Source organism: Lepidochelys kempii, chromosome 7, assembly GCF_965140265.1.
Source record: "Lepidochelys kempii isolate rLepKem1 chromosome 7, rLepKem1.hap2, whole genome shotgun sequence".
NCBI lineage: Eukaryota > Metazoa > Chordata > Testudines > Cheloniidae > Lepidochelys > Lepidochelys kempii.
The window spans coordinates 116,014,527-116,031,697 of NC_133262.1; positions in this window are offsets into that span (position 1 = coordinate 116,014,527).

Here is a 17,171-nt window from a genome sequence, read left to right on the forward strand (position 1 = left end):
TGCTCCAACCCCTCAGACAGAGACAAACACCTACAAGATCTCTATCAAGCGTTCTTACAACTACAATACCCACCAGCGGAAGTGAAGAAACAGATTGACAGAGCCAGAAGAGTTCCCAGAAGTCACCTACTACAGGACAGGCCTAACAAAGAAAATAACAGAACGCCACTAGCCGTCACCTTCATCTAACTACCATAGCTGAATCAGAGCCACAAAGTTTGGACCCAATCCTGCAGTCACACCTCCCCGTTGCTGTATGGTCACACTTGCAGAATAAGGTGTGTTTTTAAAAAATGATCAACAGATTAAAGAAAATACTGTACCTCATTCTCTGTTCCTAATTAATCTTTATAGAAAAATCTTTAGGAGCTTTAAAGTTTGTGGGTTTTTTTTTTTTTACATCTTATAGAATAGAAAATTTTAACTTTGATATTGAATTATATAGGATGGTTCAAGAAATCTACAAAAATGAATCCATTCTCTATTAAACTATATGAGGTTTTAGGATAATTTTATAGACCGCCATTGTATTAAATTCTGTATGAATTCTCCATAAGGGTAAAGCTAAACAAATAGCTTGCAAAGAATAACTCAGCTCACAAATCTAGCATCTCTTGTTCTGTTCATGAAATTTCTACAACTGGATCACAGTTTTTTCGATTAATCCAATATTTAAAAGTATTCTGTGCAGTTTAGTTTAACTTTAACTCTGTAGCTTGACTGAAAACACCTCTCTGTCCATATACCAAATGCTGCATCGGCTGTGTTGGTTTTGTTGTGAATGGTCAGAAGTCAGGTAGCATTGATATTTCAAGCTCATCTGGTATAAATGCTGGCATGTACAATATCTCTCGCCAAACATTTGTACCAGTAGATCTTGATTCTGCAAATGCCTCTAGAAAGAGAACATTATAGAAGGAAGAGTATGACTGAAACAAATTTATTTAAAAATTAGTGAATTTTGTGGCCCTTTTTTCGCCTTTAGTATTTGCTGGCTCTGTTGGTAACAGCTGCATCTCTCTGCATAGTTTCACAGAGAAAATGATGTGTGAGATCAGAATTCAACCTAATGACCTGAAGATCCTGGGCCTGCCAATGGGGGATCTTCCTTAACAAGTCATGAAATTCACTTAGTGTTTTTCTTTAAAACTCCATACATATTTTGCTCTTGAAGAGACCATTAGAAATATACAGTGATGTATGGAAATGCAGTGAAAATAGCATGCAGGTTGTTTGGGGATATGCTCACTGAACATGAAACACCCACATTCAGTTCTTAAAACTGCTGCCCAGAAACAAACTATGTTGTTCTCCATTATATTCCCCCCCTCCTTTTTTTTTAAATGGCACTGGCTCACAGTAAAGCCAGGTCCATTAAAACGTCACTTATTTTCATTAGGAGGCAGAAAAACTCACTTTTTGCCAAAGGCAATTGCACTGGAAGCTTTCAGCTTCTTGAAACTGTAATATGTTTGAATTTCAGTGGAGGTGGAATGGATGATCAAAGTGCAAGCACAGCGTTTTCCTGATCTAAATGTTACCCTGGTGGTCTAAATGGCTTGTAGCCACAACAAAGAGACCTTGATGGAGGAGTGAAGTGAATTATTCTGGAACAACATGAGAAAATACAGCTCTGATCATCAGAAGAAAGGATGGAAGCAGGGGGGAGGGAGGGGAAAAGATGAGATAGGAATCTTTACAGAGGGAAACATACTTTTCTTTTTGAGGGTGTGGAGTGACCAAAGGGATGTGGAAGGAAAGGAAATTGAAGGATGTGGGTAGAGATTGAAAAAGGGAGGAACAAAAGCCACCCAGGAAGAAAATAAAAACATTAAAGAACTTAAATTGTTCTCGATGCAAGGAAAAGAGCAAGAGGCATGAAACAGATTGGGCACCAGAGTTTACTAATAACACCGTTAGTAAATCTGTACCCACTCATGTCCTGTATAGCACTCTCTTCTCTGAGCAATGATACAGAGATATGGGTTCAAGGCAATGGCAGCAGTAGGTAGGAGAATGGAGTTGGAAGGAATTCCTGTTAAAGACATGAGGCTCCCTTTGAAATGAATGGTTCCATTCGTTTGTATGGGAGTTCTGCATTAGATTTTCAATACCCATCCCAGTTTATGGGCATGCATACTAAGGCTCTGACTTCATGAAGGCATCCTGAACTGGTATAACTCCATGACTACATACCACTGTGAATGTCCTTAATATAGGCAGGGCCTAGCTATCTTCATTATAAAAGGTTGTTCAAACGTGTCTTAACTATTTCTGTATCTTTCACTCTCCTCTATAATCCTGATGTAAGGATAACCGGAGAGCCTGGGGCTTGGGAATATGAGGCCTAGTGTAACGTTCTCCTTGGAGAGGAGAGAGAGTTGAGAAACTACACGTCTTTACTGCTGGTGAAGACAACCAATAAATAATGTCTATTCTCCTATTAAGGAAGATACAAGTACAAGTAAATGCTTTTGTGCATTTGTTTTATTTTAAAATCAATGGGGATTTTACTCTCAACTTCAGAGGGAGCAGAGTCAGGCTGAATGCTTTTGAAAATGCCATCCATGTTATTTAGCTTTAACCACCTGCAGGCAATATTCTACCACAAAAAGGATAACAGGTTGTCCATTGATACTCTCCCTAACAAATTACAATGCATTAGACACAACTATTTTTCTGCTGTCTAAAATAGAGAGGATTTCACTAAATGAAACAAAAAAAAAATGCGGAAACACAATTACTTTGGGAGGGATTTTGCAGTTTCGTTTTTTTGTCTCCCTGTTGCTTAGCTCATTTCCATCATTTAAACCTTCCATCAATGTATTAAGCAAGGAATCTGAGGGAATTTTATCAGAAGTAATTGGTTGACAAAATGAAACATAGTCATTGATGATGATGTATTCTGCTAATGCCACTCGATGATGAACTACACTGGATTCTACCGGCCATCACTCAGTTCACTGGACTCATACATTTTATTCTGATGAATTAAGTGAGCGATGTTCCCCTGTGACCTTGGAAATAATGCTGCTTTTATATTTGGAGAGTTTGCTGTGCATAAATGTGAGAAGCACTCCCTTGTTTATGACAGATCGCTGGCTTTTATATGTCAGAATTTTTTCTGGGTAGAATCGTGAGAAGACTAAACAGCATGATTTAAAAAAAAAATACTTCCCCAAAGTAGAGATTGTAAAGTTACAACATAGCCCAGAAAAACTCAATCTTCCCTGAGCAAGAGGCAGTGTACAGCAGACCCAGTCAGGGTTCCTCCCCTGCTCCACCCAGGGAGGGTGACCAGATAGCAACTGTGAAAAAACGGGACAGGGTGTGGGGGATAATAGGCGCCTATATAAGAAAAAGTCCCAAAAAACAGGACTGTCCCTTTAAAAACGGGGCATCTGGTCACCCTACACCCATGGCTGTTGAGAGATGGGAAAAGGGGGGACAATTGTATGGAGGCCCCAGGCTCAGCCTCTCCTCCTGCCCTATCCCTATTTGCTTGCAGGGTAGGTGTATTGGGCGATAGCCCCTGCTTTTCCCCTTGTGATAAGAATCACAATCACGTATTGGCCAAACGGGGAATAGGGCACAATCCTCCTTACTGTCCTGTACAACTGAGAGAGGGCACAATCAAGCCTTCTATAACATTCTGTGGGAGGAGAAATGAAATGTGCAGAATGTTTTTGAGGCAGGTTTGGATTTGTTTGGGGGTATTTTTGTTTGTGATCAAACCCCTACATTACTGTAATGAAAAGTGAGACCGGAATGGAAGTATAAGTATTTTTGAATAACACCATTAGCAAAACTAGACCAACAAACTATAGGTCTGCTCCTCCAGGGGTTAGGTTAGATGAGGACTTTGAAGTTAGGCCCTTTTACAGTCTAACTTCAAAGTCCTCATCTAAGGGAAAAACTTTTATTGACTGCAAGATTGGGCAATACACTATGTGCATAATATTTATTAATGTGATGTACCTGTAAATATGTGAACATAACTGTTACACGTTGGCTAACAATATATTTTAGAAAAACCTCCACTCTTGATTTAAAAATGGTCAGTGCTGGAGAATCCACCTGACAAGCTCTGCACAAGTGGGCATCTGCAGTCATGTGAAGCCCCAATTTACTTCAGTGGGGACTTTGAATTGGAGAGAAATCATAGAATCATAGAATATCAGAGTTGGAAGGGACCTCAGGAGGTCATCTAGTCCAACCCCCTGCTCAAAGCAGGACCAATCCCCAATTAAATCATCCCAGCCAGGACTTTGTCAAGTCTGACCTTAAAAACTTCTAAGGAAGGAGATTCTACCACCTCCCTAGGTAACGCATTCCAATGTTTCACCACCCTCCTAGTGAAAAAGTTTTTCCTAATATCCAACCTAAACCTCCCCCACTGCAACTTGAGACCATTACTCCTTGTCTTGTCCTCTTCTACCACTGAGAATAGAAGGATGGTCTGATGGTTACAGCAGTAACCCAGGACTCACAGAAAATGCAGAATCAGTTCCCTGCTTTGCCACAGACTTTCTGTGTGACCTTGGGCAAGTCACTTAGGCCTGGTCTACACTAAAAAATTAGGTCTGTTTAACTACATTGGTCAGGGATGTGAAAAATCCAACCCCCTAAGTCTCTGTAGACAACGCTAGGTCTATGGAAGTATTATTCCGTCAACTTAGCTACCGCCTCTCGGGGAGGTGGATTACCTACCCGATGAGAGAATCCCTCCTGTCGGCGTAGGTAGTGTCCATACTGAAGGGCTTCCAAAGTGCTGCAGTAGTGATGCCACTGTAGGGTTTTAATCTCTCTGATGCCTGTTTCCCATCTGTAAAAAGGAGATGATAGTCTTTTCCCACCTCCCTAGAGCTTTTGTGAAGATAAATACATTAAGGATTGTGAGTCACTCAGATGCTATGGTAATGCACACTATATAAGTACCTTAGATGGAACAGGTGCAGAAGTTTGCCTGCATGGGTTGACTGCAGGACTGGGAACTTGAAGTTTAATGAATTCGAAGAAGTTTGTGATGGGGAAAATTCCGAAGGCTGAGATAGACAAGTATCCAAATGTTCAATCAGAGTAGCTTACAGGAACGTTTTGGATTTTATGGCCTGGAAATGAGATGGGAAATCACATAACAGGCTTCCTTGCCTGACTGCCAGTGCTTGCTGGAGTAATTTTGGCTGCAGTATGTTTGTAGCTAGTCTTTGCATGTTTATATACAAACATGGTTATCTGGGACCCAGCTGTACCCAGTTGTATAAAAAGCCAAAGACACTACAATTTGTGTGTGTGTGTGTATGTGAATGCATATTACATATGAAATATAAATTTTCATTTCAGTTAAAAAGGCATGAATCCAAAAGTTTCAGACATTGGAGCCTAAAGTTAGGATTGTAAACCTTAATATATGGCTCCTAGCTAAGAAGGCATGGTTTCAAAAATGCTGAAGGGCCATGAGAGCTGATGGGTTCTCAGACCTTTTGAGAATCAACCTGATAAAGCAATTACAAACGAACAACTGAAGTAGTTTTTCCTCTGCTGAGACCTTAGTGATGTTTATATAACTGCTTTATTGACTCAGCTACAATTTTGCTCTACCAAAGTGTTGATTCTGATTGGTTCATTCTCTTCCCAAGAAGGTCTTCTGCGTCGTGAACTTAAAGTTTTGATATTTCTGGGTTTCTTGCTGCCTGAGTTCTCATGTATAATATTGAATTATACACACCATATTGTTCCACTTAGCCTTTCTCTACAAGTAATAAGCTTCTGTTGCTATGGTCTCTTTTTCTATTTAATCTCTCTCAGGGCTTGTCAAAAGCACTCTGTTAAAATCCCAAATCCCTGGAATTTGAGAGTTTGGGACTTTTTGTAAATTTCAGTAAAAGTTCAAGCCTGTGTTGCAACAACGAGGAATCCCAAGCAAGTCCGGACAAACGGATGTGTGCCCACATGACATATAATATTGTTGCTTCTGTGGCTGAGGCCATATCGGAGTTAGAGACTTGGAGAAAGCTAGGGAAGAATTGCTGTGAGATTAAAATCAAAATAATAATAATAATAATTAATAAAAATTATTACTAATAAAAACCTGTGTATATGTGGCAAGAGGAGCAATTATTTTGGAGGGGTGCTGCAAAGCCTCGAATCTAACATTTAGAGGGCCACTAAAGGCAAAATAGACAGTAGCCATTCTACTCCTAGAAGACCCCAGGTGTGCTGATGCTATAGTGATGAGGGATATATTGCAGATAGATGCCCCTGGTCTTTGGCCTAAGATGATAAATGGAGTTCCAAAAAATTCAGTTCCAGCCCCATTTGCCCTGTCATTGTCAACTGCTATTTTTATACCTACTTGAAATAACTCTATATACCTCTAAAGTTCTGGCAAGATCCGATAGCTTGTGATTCGAGCCTTACACTGCACAGCATGTATGAATGGATGCCTTTAGCTGCAGAATTTTATTTTCAGTGAGGGTGGGATGATGGAGGAAAACTGAATGAGTCCTGATGTTTTGGGGAATCTCGAATCCAGATCTGGCTCTGAGCTTTCTGACTCAAGCCTGTCTCTACTGATGCTTTGGTGTTAGCTGCACCACCCTTTAATTTGGATTCCGTAACTCATACAGTCTGAGGCCAGAAGGGATCACTGTGATCGTCTAGTCTGACCTCCTGTATAGGACTTCCCTGAATTACTTCCTGTATGAACTAGAGCATAACTCCAGCAGCTGAAGTTTACCACATGCAGTTTTTCTGATGTACACTCAATTTTTATTACTATTAAATATTATCTATACACACTGTATATAACATTACTGTGGAATACACATAATTAAGATGGGTTTAGAATGAAACCTCTTATCCAACCCTTCTCATATATTGCTGGTGAGATAGGGTGGCCAACCCTCTAATAGCAGAAAACCAAACACCTTTGCCCTGCGCCCTGCCCTGAGGCCCTGCCTCTGCCCCGCCCCTTCTCTGAGGTCCCACCCCCCTCTCACTCCATTCCTCTGTCACTTGCTCTCCCCCACCCTCACTCACTCACTCATTTTCACGGGGCTGGGACAGGGGGTTGGGGTATGGGAGGGGGTGTGGGCTCCATGGTGGGGCCAGAAATGAGGAGTTCAGGGTGTGGGAGGGGGCTCATGTCAGGCAGCTCTCCGGAAGCAGCCGGCATGTCCCTCCAGCTCCTAGGCGGAGAGGCCAGAGGGCTCCGCGCCATGCATTGCTCTTGCCAATGGGAGCTGTGGAGCCGTGCTCGGGAGGGGCAATACGCGGAGTCCCCATAACCACCCCTCCCCCTTGTAGCCAGAGGGAGATGCCGGCTGCTTCCGGGAGCCGTGTGGAACTGGGTAGGGAGCCTGCCAGCTCCATGCCAACCAGACTTTTAACAACCGGTCAGCAGTGCTGACCGGAGCCACCAGGATCCCTTTTCAACCTGGTGTTCTGGTCGAAAACCGGACACCTGGCAACCCTATGGTGAGGATGTTAATTTTTGAGCTCCTCACACGGAATCCGCCTTACAGTTTAAGTGTTGAGTCAATTCCAAATCCAGGCACAGCCTTGTTTTTCAGATCCAGCCTAGATGTGGCCCAGAATGGCAGAACCTTTGTAAGAGCAACTGTTGGGTCAGCCTCTGAGATTTTTGCCGCTGTCTCCTTTGAACTTATATGCTAGCCCTGGTGTGGCCTTGAATCCAAACCTTGAATCCCTGCCAAAGCCTCATTCAGACCTTTGTCCCACTTCTAGTATTTCTGGATGATTTGGATTAATCCTGTCCTCCTGCTGTGGCTATTTAAAGAGTGAGGCTAGGTATTTTCTTCTCCTTTCTTTACGATAAAGATGGGGTATAGTAATTGCTGGCAGATCTCATGCTCTTGGTTCCTTTCTTTACTGAGATTCACTTCTTTCCTATCCCAACTCTGCCATTCTGCTTGACTCTAACCTGTGGACAACTGTCATCCTAATGTTATCCTGTCGACTGTATCTGTGTTTCTATCTGGGATATCAGATGAGGAGCCTGATCCTAGAGTCCTTTCTTATAAAATCCAGGGGAGTTTTGACTGTAAGTAATACAGAGTTGAGACTGGACCATTCTAACTTCAACCTCTGTAGCGGGGAGGATTAAGAGAATGCAGGAGACCAATAAAGATGGCCCTAGAATTACATAACTGCATAGGAAGCTAGATGATCTGGGTTCATTTGCAAGCTGTGCCATAGATTTTGGGCAAACCATTTAATCTCAATATGTCCGTTTCCTCAAGTGAAATGGGGTAAATAACACTTCCCTACCTCACAGGAGTGTGGGACGATGGTGGTTGTGGGGTGCTCAGATACTACAGTAACAGGGACCAGAGATGAACTTAGATCTGATGCAGAAGAAGATGCAGAGTATAAATGAGACAAAAGCAGGATTATAAATCTAACACCACAGACATCTTGACGACTAATCTAGGACACAGACAGGAAAGTGTGGAAAGACCATGCTGGAAGGAAGATCTTTTCTTGGCAGAAATAACCGAAGTTCAACCACAAGTGACATTAAATTGCAGAAATTTAGTCCTCGAGAAGTTAATCCATTTTATCGGCTTGCATGCTCAGAGAGTTTAATAGGAATTTTTCCACCATCTCAGGAAAACAATTAGGAATTGCTCAAGTGCTCCTACAATTGGAAACAGCAGATACCATTTGTTCTGGCTTCTGTCTGGTTAGCTGGTCTCTTGTGTCAATGTTTCAACTATAGGGTAATATTTCTGTTCACAAGGTGTTTCCTCCTGGCAGTCACATCAAGTCTAGTTAATATCTAAAATGAAAAGGAGGCAAAATAATAATAATTAATAATAATAAAGGGAGCTGTAGACATGGTATCTTGATTTTAGTTAGGCTTTTGACAGAAGTCTCACATGACATTGCCATAAGCAAACTAGGGAACTGTGATCTAGACAACATTATGATAAGGTGAGTGCACTACCGGTTGAAGAACTGTACTCCGAGACTAACAAATTTATTTAAGCATAAGCTTTCGTGGGCTACTCAGAGAATAGTTATCAGTGGTTTGCTTCAAATTGGGGAGGAATGTATCTAGTGGGATCCTGTAGGGGTCAATTCTGGGAAACACATTATTCAATATTTTCATTAATGATTTTTTTGGATAATGGAGTGAAAAGCATGCATATAAAATTGGTGGATGACACCCAGCTGGCAGGAGTTACTAGCATTCTGGAGAACACGATTAGATTTCAAAATGAGCATGACAAATTGGAGAATTGGTCTGAAATCAACAAGACAAAATTCAATAAAGATAAATGCAAAATACTACAAATAGGAAGAAAAAATCAAATGCACAAAATGGAGAATAAGTGGTGAGATGGTGGCTCTGCTGAAAAGAATCTGAGGGTTATAGTGGAGAACAAATTCAATACGAGTCAACAATGTGATGCAGCTGTGAAAAAGGCTGGTATCATTCTGGGGTGTATTAACAAGAATGTTATATGTAAGAGATGGGAGGTAATTGCCCCACTCTACTTGACACTTGTGAGGCCTTGTCTGGCGTGCTGTTTCCAGGTCTGGGAGCCAAATTTTAGGGAAGATTTGGACAAACTGGAGAGAGTCCAGAGAAGAGAACAAAAATCATACAAGATTTAGCAAATCTGACCTATGAGGAAAGGTTTAAAAAAAACCCAAAACCTGGGCATGTTTAGTCTTAAGAAGACTGAGGGTGGGGGACCTGATAACAATCTTCAAAATGTTAAGGGCTGTTGTAAAGTGGACAATGATCAATTGTTCTTCATGTCCACTGAAGATAGGACAAAAAGTAATTGGCTTACTCTGCAGCAAGGGAGATTTAGGTTAGATATTAGGAAAAACTTTCTAACTATTAAGATTGTTAAGATTTGGAAAAGGCTTCCAAAGAGGTTGTGCAATCCACATCAGTGGAGGTTTTTAAGAACAGGTTAAACAAACACCTGTTAGGGATGGTCTAAGTCTACTTGGTCCTGTCTCCGTTTGGGGAGCTGGAATAAATGACGTCTTGAGGGTTGGTCCAGCCCTACATTTCTGTGATTCTATGAAAAAAACAGTTCCATCTTTGTATCTTGAGATTTTTATAGCGGACTCTTTAATCTAGCGGGAAAAGGTAGAACGAGATTTAACAGGTTGAAGCTGAAACTAGATAAATTCAGATTAGAAATAAGGTGCATTTTTTAACTGGCAGGTTGTTAACCACAGGAACAAATTGACTAGGAATGTGGGGCTAGATTTTCAAAGGTGTAGGTGCCCAAAGATGAAGATAGGTGCCTAGTGGGATTTTCTACAGTGCCTAAACAGATGAGGCACCTATCTATATGCTTAGGTGGCGAAATACCTTTGAAAATCTGGCCCATGATAGACTCTACGTCAAAACTGAATGTCATTTTAAAAGGTATGCTAAAGCTCAAAAAGAAGTTATGAGGCAGAAATCATTGTGTGGGGTTCTCTGGCCTGTGTTATGCAGGAGGTCAGGCTAAAGGATCAGAATGGTCACTTTTGGTCTTAAAAATCTATCAGTGTTCCAGTCCTACTGCACAGCAAGGGTGTTTTCTTTATTCAACAAAATTTGCTTAGCGGGACAGGAGAAATTTTAGGACTCCCTGACTGCAAATACACAACCACTTCCATTTGGAATTTGACTGAATAGTTGCTAAGAGGAGAGCTTTATTGCAGTAGTGGGGATAGCAGCTCAGAAATAGTTTGAGGAAAAATAGTCCTTAGGAATGGAGAAGAGCAAATCATGACAGGGCCTAGGATAAGTTTCCTCTACACTCAGTCCCTTCTCTAGATCCCTATCTGGAGGTTATGAGTGGAGTTGGAAAGCCCGATGTCATGACTTTGCTGGCCTCAAACCTGGATCCGTGGGGTTCCCATTCAACTGACTCCTCCCTGCTCTCTCCTACATCTTGCTACCAATTGACGGGCTGGAGAAACCATGAAAACTGAAATTACATTAGGGAGGCCTCCCTTGGGCCCTGATTGAAGGAACACTGGGATATCTGATAGGTTAGGGATTCCTATTTAAACCCAAAGAGAGGCACAGGAAGTTGTCTGCACAACTGGTCTCTATCTGGCTGTGTGTGTGGCTGTGGGTGAGAGAGAGGCAGACAGAAGAGGGAGTTGAAGAGCTGAGAAGAGCTGATTGTGAAAGAGAACATGCAGGAAGGCTGAAGAGCTCTTTGGGGAGGATACGGAGTTGGAATGAAGAACCTGATTGATAGGCATTCCTGATTGGCATTGCATACAGTTTTTTCGATAAATTAGCTGAAAAATGTAGTTTTGGGTTGACCACCCCACATGCAACCTTATACCCCTGTGTTAGAGCACTCACCTGGGATGTGGGAGACCTAAGTTCATGTTCTCATTGTTGGATTCAGAGCAGGGACTGGAATCTCAGTGTTCATTTTTCTCTCCCCCCCAACCCCACCCCCCGCTCCAGGTGAGTGTACTAAGCACCAGACTATAGACTCATTCTTTCTCTCTGGCCCAATCAATATTTAATTAGTTATACAAATTGAAAAAGCTTCAGCAGAAGAGATTGAGCCCCACTACACAATGCCCTACTGCCTAGTGGTTAGAGTGCTCACCTGCAATGTGGGAGACTAAGTTCAAATCCCTGCTCCAAATCAATCAAAGGGGAACTTGAGCCCTGGTCTCCTACACTCTGTGTGAGTGCTCCACCTAGAGATTTGAGACCGTGGACAGTGGCAGCACCTTCACTTGCTTTTGTGAATGGCATTCCCAGATTTCCTTTGCTTTTAATATATAAGAAAAAAACTGTTAAAATGCCCAAAATTGAAACACTTTTTTTTGTTTTGGGTTAAAAAAAATTCATTCACCCTGATGTAATTTTTTTGTGTTTCACCAGGAAAATGGGTAAACTTTGTTTCAGGCTGATCTGAAATTAACTTTTTTCATTGAGGGGAGGGGACTGATACAGTGAACCAAAAAAATCAATTATTTGCACAGCCTTCTTCCTGAGAGAGAGTTGGCAAAGGGATTCCTGATAAGACCAGTAAGGGAGGAACTTTGGCAACTCTTTCACATTGTTGGCATCCTTTCGTCTGCGAGAGACGGTGGGAATTGCAGCCTATGATGTAGATGGTTTACTGTGTCTCATGTGACTGAATAGGCCAATCCAAAATTTGCATGATCTTTGGCAATTACTGAAAATGTATGTGTCTTGGTTGGGAGTTGCTTGCTTCCTATGGGCTCTTTTCTCCTCAAGCTGTAGGAGTCAGCTCCTGTCATGGATTTTGATACCCTGATGGAGAAGATGGCTCCACTTGTTATGATCACTTGCCAAGATTTCCCATTGGTCCCATCCTTCATATCTCGTTTGCATGTGTCTTTATAGTGAAGCTTGGGACGTCCTGTTGTTCTTGTTCCCTCTGATAGCTCCCCATGTAGCACGTCCTTGGGTATGAGTCCATCTTCCAACCTACTCAGATGGCCCATCCAGCACAGTCGTCTTTGCTTCAGCAAGGCTGTCACAGTTGGTAAATTTGCTCTTTGAAGAACCTCTGCATTGGTGACTTTATCCTGCCATTTGGAGTTGAGTATGTGGCGTAAACAACATAGGTGGAAACTGTTCAACCTTTTCTCCTGATGAGCATAAGTTGTCCATGTTTCCCCACCATACATGAGAGTGCTGAGGACGCAAGCTTGGTACACTAGCATTTTGGTCTTGATGGTAAGATTTGAGTTGTCCCATGCTCTTTTGGTTAGTCTGCTATAGATGGTGGCAGCCTTTTCCAGTGTGAACATTTAGTTCTTCATCCAGTGAGGGGTTGGTGGTAACTGTAGAACCTAAATAGCTAAATTTTTGAACTACCTCTAGCTGATTGGCATTTAAGGTAATTGAAGAACCTGTGGAACCCCTTGTCCTAATACAAGTAATCCATATCCAATGTATATATATTAATACATAATATTAACCCTCCTGTCCTAATACAACTAATACCTATCCAATCAACACTAGCCAATACAACTTGTATTTTGACTAATGGATACTGGCAGCCAACTACTCACACAGTCTGCAGAGCAATTATTCCCAGAAATTATACTTCCAATAATTGTAACTAATAAATTTGAGAGAGGATAAACAAAACAAAAATATTACTTTCATTAAATAAATTATTCACTGAGCTATTTAAAGCAGGGTGGGACTCGGGCTGTGGGCCAGCCTGATATGCATAGACACTGAGGTTCTTCTGACGTAGTGCCCAAATGTCCCCCTTTTCCTGCTTGCCTGCTTTTTATGTTGCTGTCCTCTCTTCCAACACTACCTGCAGTTTCAGTGGTGAGTGCAATTATTTCAGTATATATAATTTGCAAAGCACTTTGAGAATTTTCAGGTGAAAGGTAATATATAAATGTAACTTCTTCTTCCCTCATAATTTAATTTGGATTTGGTGGCATGGATACTGGTATAGTGCTATTCACTACCCACTCATACATTAGAGCAGTTCGAAGCTAACTTTGAAGTACATAACTAGCAATTTTATGTATTTATTTTATTTTGGACAAACAATTTCTTTTGTAAATGTTCATTTATTCCAGAGAAACTTGTCCTTGTTATTTACATTTCAAATTGTGTGTTTGTTCCTCCCTTCCTCCTTCTTTCTGTCAGAAACCATGAGTGTTTGCTGCTCATTTTGACATCCCACAACCTTTTTGTTAAACAAAATTTGTGACCAGAAAGATGAGGAAATATGGAACAAATGAGGCAGAACATGAAATCAAAACACTATTCTCCATTTGAGTGGTGTAAGCATTTCTATAGAGCTGCTTAATTTTTTTTCTCATGTAAATAATGTATTATTAATGGGTATCTAGGATGACATGATCACCTTGTGAGATGATCGAGTGAGTAAAGAGCACACTTAAAGACATCAATATTAAGTACAGTATTTGCCTCTAGAGACGATGCATTGCATTTCTGGCTGTAGTCCAGAAAGGAGTGTATATAATGATTGCACATACTGTATTTGATAGTTAGGTTTGATTCAATCAGTCAGGTTTATTTAGGACCGTGATTTTGTAGAATCATGCATAATGCTCTCAGCTGGCCTTTTACAAGCCCTTTTGGGTAGATTTCTGTGGGATAAACAAAGATTGGAAAAGCAAATGTCTGTGAATATTTATTTGAAATATCCATGCATCCCAGAGATTCCTCAGAAGTCCATTTTTTTTTTTTTTTTGCCCAAGGTCTTGATTTTGTTACATGGCTGAAATCTGAGTCCAAGTGTTTCCTTAGCCTGGAGCACCTGTGTCTACAGTGAAGTTATTGCAAAAGGCTCAGTTTGGTTGCGACTTGAGGAGGAATAAAGTAGCTGACCCATTTAATGTAACAAAGCTCCTGTCTCAGTCCAGATGCGCTCTGTTGGCTTAATTAAGAGAATGAGGCAGCACTTTGAAGTTATAAGAGGCCGCGATGACCTGTGCCTGCCAATAGTGGGGGGCAGAATGAGGGCAGCTGGCTTCAGCAGAGTTACTGAGCATGCTCAGTACAAGCCAAACAGCAAATCTCGAGGGGGTGGGGCAGAGAACTTGACCCTGCATGCCCCCCCAACACACACACACACGCATCCTCTCTGATAAGAGGCCTGGTGAGATGGGGTTGCCCCAGGGATTCAGAGAAGATGGTTTCAGTCAGGAAGAGCAGGAGATGAGAGCTGTCGCAGGGAGAAGATGGTTCCTGGGGGAGGGGCTGACGGCAGGAGAGCAGCAAGGGGTTTGTTGACCCAAACCAGAGAGCGGGATGGAAAGGGATGAAGGCTGGAAGAGCAGCAGAGGGAGATGCCTGCTGGCTTTGTGCTGGAGAGCCAGAGTGAAGGGCCAGAGAGGGGAGAAGGAAGGGGAGCAGTGGAGGGGCTTAGCTGCTGGGTCTCCTTGTCAGAGAGCTGGGTCCTAGAGGAACCATGAGAGACTCCCTGTGGAGGGGCTGGGGCGGGTGTTCCTGGTGGGAAGAGAGGGATTGCACTCCAGAAAAAAGGGCTGGGATGGCCATTCTGGCAGAAGGACAGAGGTACACTGAAAGACTCCAGGTTTGGCAGAAGACACCAGAAGGCTGAGAACGGTGCTGGGTTTTTAAAGATTGCTTGCACAGGGTTGATGTGGACCATGCCATGGGAATTTTGTGCTGGGTCTTTTGCAATGAGTTTTTGTTAATATGACGTTAATGGAGGATAAGGTCGTATGGATTTATTGGATATTTCCAATAAAAAGGAAATAGCCAATAAATATCCTTCCTCCAAAAAGGAAACTGAGGCAAGGGGCCATGTGCAGGGCTCCCCTGGAGGGGTGCCATTTGTTTACATTGCCCTATGTCTAGGTTCCTTCCCCAGTCTGAACTCTAGGGTACAGATGTGGGGACCTGCATGAAAGACCCCCTAAGCTTATTCTTACAGTACAGACTTTGCCTTGTCCTTGAACCCTATGCTGCCACCACCAAGCGTGTTAAACAAAGAACAGGGAAAGAGCTCACTTGGAGACGTCTTCTCCCAAAATATCCCCCCAAGCCCTACACCCCCTTTCCTGGGGAAGGCTTGATAAAAATCCTCACCAATTTGTACAGGTGAACACAGACCCAAACCCTTGGATCTTAAGAACAATGAAAAAGCAATCAGGTTCTTAAAAAAAAGAATTTTAATTAAAGAAAAGGTAAAAGAATCACCTCTGTAAAATCCAGATGGTAAATACCCTACAGGGTAATCAGATTCAAAACATAGAGAATCCCTATAGGCAAAACCTTAAGTTACAAAAAGACACAAAAACAGGAATATACATTCCATTCAGTACATCTTATTTTACCAGCCATTAAACAAAAGGAAATCTCACGCATTTCTAGCTAGATTACTTACTAACAGTTGTAAGGCTGCATTCCTGATCTGTTCCCGGCAAAAGCATCACACAGACAGACCTTTTGTTTCCCCCCCTCCAGCTTTGAAAGTATCTTGTCTCCTCATTGCTCATTTTGGTCCGGTGCCACCGAGGTTATCTTAGCTTCTTAACTCTTTACAGGTGAAGGGGTTTTGCCTCTGGCCAGGAGGGATTTTATAGCACTGTATACAGAAAGGTGGTTACCCTTCCCTTTATTTTTATGACACCCTATATGCCTGAACCCTCAGGATATGTATACCCTACGTGGCTCTCTTCATGCCCAGTTTCTTACACATCTAAACTGCTATTTTTAACAGTGTAGTGTCCTGCTGCCTCCCTGCTTCTGGAGCCTTTCACTGTGGCGTATAGCTACACACGTAGTGCCTGTACGCTATATGCCACATAGGAATAGACATAGCCTTGGAATGGAAACCTTTGGAACTCTGGCCAGGGCAATGCATTTAGGAATCAAGAAGCCCTCAGTTTAAGTCTTATCCGGTAGATAGAACTGAAATAGAATCTTGAAACTAAAGCTGGCTAAAAATTTTCTGACAATGTTTTTCCAGCAGAAAATGCCATTTCATGGAAATAAAAACTTTCTGTGGAAACATGTTGATTTCAGTGAAATGTCATTGGGGGGGGGGGGGGGGGAGGAGGGAGGGATGCATGTTGACCTTATTGAATGGAAGATTTTGATTTTGCTTTTGTTTCCAAATGACTTCACTTTGAATTTGATTTTTTTTAAAGTCAAAATCTGAGCAAAACGTTTCAGTTTTCTCAAAATGGAATGATCTGTTTGACCCAAAATGATTTTTTTCCCCCAAAATTCTCTTTTTCAGAAAATGTCAGTGTTTTAAACATTTTTATTCACAGTTAGAATGAAAACATAATCTGAAATCTTGAAACTTTTCACAGAATGGAAATTCCAGTTCTCACACAGCTCTGCTTGAAACATAGACTTCTAGGCTCCCTGTGCTATGATCCACAGACATTACAAAGCATGTAAATACAGATACAGAGTTTGACTCTAGTTTACTGTATTATTGTGATATGGTCTTACCACATTCCTGTTAGTCCAATGCAAGAGAGGTTGTTACTGCACAGTTCCCCATAGCAATGATATCATATTTATACTAGTTAAAAGAAACTCTCATACAGCATCATCGTGTTTCCATTAAACATTTTGGAATCAAGACTTCAAGATCAGTTCCTAGTTTGGTCCATAATGCTCATCTTCTTTAATAAGCTAATTTACTTAG